This window comes from Rosa rugosa, chromosome 5 (genome assembly GCF_958449725.1).
Source record: "Rosa rugosa chromosome 5, drRosRugo1.1, whole genome shotgun sequence".
Taxonomy (NCBI): domain Eukaryota; kingdom Viridiplantae; phylum Streptophyta; class Magnoliopsida; order Rosales; family Rosaceae; genus Rosa; species Rosa rugosa.
This window is the reverse complement of record NC_084824.1, coordinates 35,344,219-35,348,637: the sequence shown is the minus strand read 5'-3', so window position 1 is coordinate 35,348,637 and position 4,419 is coordinate 35,344,219. Positions and strand designations below refer to the sequence as shown.

The window sequence follows — 4,419 nt, the reverse complement described above, 5'->3', positions numbered from 1 at the left end:
CTGGCCGGGTCGGAACACCGGGTTCAGGTCGGGTCAACAGGATATTTTAGTTTCTGAAGAGGCCGACCGAGAGAGAAGAGAGAGAGAAAAAAAGGTTTCCGGAAATGGAAACTGAAAATTATGAAATTAATTTCTGATTTTCTCTATTTATACTAAAACGGAAACTTCTTCCGATAGCCATAACTTCCTCATACGAACTCCGATTCCCGCATTCCGCATATCCATGAACTCGTATCGACGCGCTCTACAACTTTCGTGAAGGAAGTTTCCCGAGAATCCCAACGTACAAAAAGTCAAACTTCACACGACCCCCTAAACTGTGAAATTCAAATAATTATACGGACGAAAACCATTCCACTTCACAAACAATCTACGAATAAAGCACAATAACAATTATTCGTACAACTGGTCCATTATTAAATACCAAAATTAAATAACAGAAATCCAGGTCATCACACCTTTAGTTCAGGTACTGTTTGAAAAATTCTCCCTTCAAATTAAGGAAAACAACCCACGCATTGATTCCTTTCAAATCTCAAAATCCTTTCCTCAAAGGATATATACATATCACTCCATGAAAAAATCATATTATTTGATCACTCAACAAAATAAATATGAAAAAAATCCCCAATGGACAATAAAAGAAAGAATACTCTCGAGACTCTCTTTTTAAAACCCGTACACATGAGTCCCAAGTAATCTCGACTATTACCCCCATAAGATACAGTTGCAGATAGACTAGAGTTCTAACTGATCGTAACCAACAACCCAGCCAAAGGCTTGGGTCCCGATAACATGCCTTGGTCATATCCTGTGACCCCCGATCATCAACCCTCAAGTTTTCGGATCCCTAGTACCAATACCAAAACATTTAAAAAAGTCATGCATGACTCAAAAATGTTACCAAAATCTAAATAAAAGATTTTCCAATATTGATCACCATCTGTGACCCCCGGTAGAAAGACCAAACATTTAAATAAGTCGCCCAAGACCCAAAAATGTTCTAAAATCTCAATACTTTTCAAAACAATAGAAATCAACATTTTACACAATATATTGTTTTCCGAAAAGTCACAACTCAAAACAATAATATAAACCCAATCACAATTATTGCATGCTTCACAACAATTCCACCAATACATATATATTTCACGTGTATATATATGTGTGTGTGTGTGTGTGTACGTAGTCATTCATTCAGGAATGCCACTAATACCAACTATAGTTTGCAATTAAATAAATAACTCCCAAAATGATAAGGTAACTTCGTTTGTAAATGAACATTGTGAGTTTAGTCACCTCGAAATTCTCGATGCGTCTTTCCACAACTAGATGACATACAGAACACCCTCTGTCAACTACCTAAGAAAAGTATGGTCTCAACTCAGTACGAAACACAAAGCCATTAAAGTTCGAATCCCACATTTGAACTAAAACCTGAAAGTAACACCAATTGAGACGAAACTTCTTCCTAGACCACCTAAAGTTTCGGAACACTTCTGGGATCGATATGCCAAAATGACAAGTCGATCCAACGATCGAATCCTCACGGATTGAAAACCAAACAAATCGAAACTACGAAAAACCTTAACATGTTCAAACAATCTCCAAATGTTACAAACCATATATCAAAATGCTCATATCGACGAGTAGATGATAGAAACTTCTGCAACCACAGCCGGACGCGCTGCCACTCCCCTCCATAAGCAGCTACGGGTGAGCCCCACGCGCCGACGTGTCAAACTCCGAACGTGGACGATCCAACAGTTTAGAATGAAGAGGACACCACAAGCTTCGATCCGCCATCGTGGATGCAAATCGGAGTGAACTACCGCCGTAGGGAAGACCACAAGGAGGAGGCAATCAAGTCTGGTTTAGTGCCGTGGTCGATAGTTGCTGGAATCGGAAAGTACGGCTGGGTCGGTTTTCCAGGTACGGGTTAGGTCGAGGGTTGGAGAGAGAGAGAACAGATTTATGGAATTTTCTAGAACTCAAAGAATAAAAAGTCAACTTCCAAACTCCCGAAATCTATGCGTTCCGAGTAATTATTCGTCCAAAAATAATTCTAAATCACAAATAACATCCGTACAAGGCATAAGAACTAGTCCATTTATTAATTGCAATAATTAAATAACAAAAATCTAGGTTGAAACACCCCGTACCCGAAAATACTATCCCTCAATTTATTTGCATTGCATTTAGATATTTCAATTTATCATATCGTTAAAATTAGCATTTTCTAATAGGAAATTATTTTTATGGAGTTTTGAAAATTATTTTCTTAACATGGAAAAATAAAGCACGACAATACGAGAGCGTAGGAGCAAACGGTTCGTTAAACGGAGTTGTAACGAGAAAGTTATGAGTATTTTCGTGTGAGGGGCGTTGCGATCTTTTCACCTTACCCTACCTTAATTAAATCAGACTTTCTCTTCCTCTCCATTCACTTCTTTCACGTTGAACCAGTGGAGAGAGAGAAACACAAGCTAGCCACCACCTCCCACCTTTTTCCGTCGCCAGCGCCGATTCTGGCCAAATCCGGTCACAATTCTTACACCATTCTCTTCTTCTCTTCATGGGCTTTCTATTGATATATGTTTCAATACCTATCATCAAGTGTGTGTGACGAATCGAAGGAGAGAAGATTGAGTGATTTTCCGGCTATTTTTCAAATTCCGACCAAACCGTCAACATTTTGGAGAAACCCTAAGGTATAAAGTTGTTCATTACCTCATGGGCTTTATTTTGAGTATAGTATTGCATATATATTTGAGGAATTTGGAAATTGAAAGTCCGGCCATCATGAGCCACCGCGGCTCTGCCTTCTCCGCCGTCTCCGGCGGCCTTTCATGGCCATTTTTAGTCTTTTTGAGCTTTGTTATGCTTCCTAGGACATGTTAGTATTAGCCCAAGTAAAGTTGTGGAATTTTGGATGAGAATTTGGGGTTGGGTGTTGAGAATAAATTGGGGAAATTGTAAATTGAAGTGTTGGATTTAGATGGAAGCTAGTGGAAGAGATTTATGACAAATATTTGACGATAGAAAGACTTGGGTGACATTATGTCAAGGAGAGCATACGATTTGCTATGATACATTCATGTTTCTTTACTTAGTTTGTCGGAATTGAGTTTAAATAATTTTTAAATTATTATTGGCTAGGTAATCCGGTTGAGCAAGGTTTCGAGGACGTTCCCGAGATGGAACTCACCTAGTCACCCTTCATTGTGAGTTGGACTTTGTTTTAAAGAAATGCATGCAATTACTTCTTTGATATTTGATCTCTTTGTTTATCTATTTATTTTTCATGAAGTTTTATTGTGATTTCTCGTAAATCACGCAATTCTTTGATTTATATTTTGAAGTAAATTGTTTATTTTTGGAAAAGGATGAAACTTTTCAAAATGGTTTATTGGATATGATGCTTTAAATGTTGGTACATTTGCGAAAAGAAAGAACCTCTTTAGTTAGCAAAGGAAAATGGATTTCAACTTACCTTACGAGTACCCAACCCCAGCAAGATACTGCAATACTTCATCAGTTTTCTGGTTACGTGCACGTATACCCTCATGCTCTGCTTGATGCGCACAAATGTACGACCAGTTCTTCCCCCTCCCCCGCTCTGCTCATGTTGAGTTTGCTCAACATAAGTGTATGACCAGTTGTCCGCTGCAGTCTGCCTATTTTGATATAGCTCATTATAGGTGTATGACCAGCTTTTAGGTACAAGTTTGGTAATGCTTTTTAGTTTTGGAAGTTATGCACGATGCCTTGGACTAAGTTACCTTTGCAAGCAAGTATCGAGTTTACTTCCCAGTTATTACCTTTAGTTTTCTTAAGACCTTACTAAAGCAAAGTGCGTATTTTGTTACAAGTTTATCTTATAAATTGGTATTTGAAAGTATTCGTGACATATAACTTTTGAACTTGTCTTTTTACTATAAGTGGTTAATTGCATGCCAAAGATTTACGAAAGAAAAATGATTTTTGAGGAAAATAAGATTTTTGGAAAGTAGTTTTAAATATTCAATTATTTTTGTCCTATCATTGAGCTTGTCTCACGTTTTCTATGATTTTCTCGGGGCTCTTTGGTTTTTTGTTTTGCCCAGGTTAGCGTTGGAGAGGTCGAATCAATATCCACATCAAAGGCATGCATCCACTTGATCTTCTTGATCTTCTGACATCAGTCATATAGTTTACTTAGTAGTAGTTCTTATGTTAATTAGAGAAGCTTTGAGATGCCATAAGTAAACTGAGGTCTATTGAAATTGCATGTAAATATTGGACGAGACACTTTGTTTTATCTATTCATTGATGGTTAGTGAAAGTTGATTTTGTGAGAGACAAGAGGTCATATTTGGGAGTTATGGGAGATATATGATATTAGAAGTGTATTATTGATTTACAAGTTTTTGGATAGTC

General features: G+C 37.5%; 1 long non-coding RNA gene across 1 annotated transcript; it reads left to right on the top strand.

Moving 5' to 3' along the window:
- Positions 1-2,461: 2,461 nt before the first annotated feature.
- On the top strand, positions 2,462-4,419 carry LOC133708182 (uncharacterized). The gene is made up of 3 exons (XR_009845649.1): positions 2,462-2,711; positions 3,160-3,224; positions 4,107-4,419. It is a non-coding gene; the product is annotated as an uncharacterized LOC133708182 (long non-coding RNA).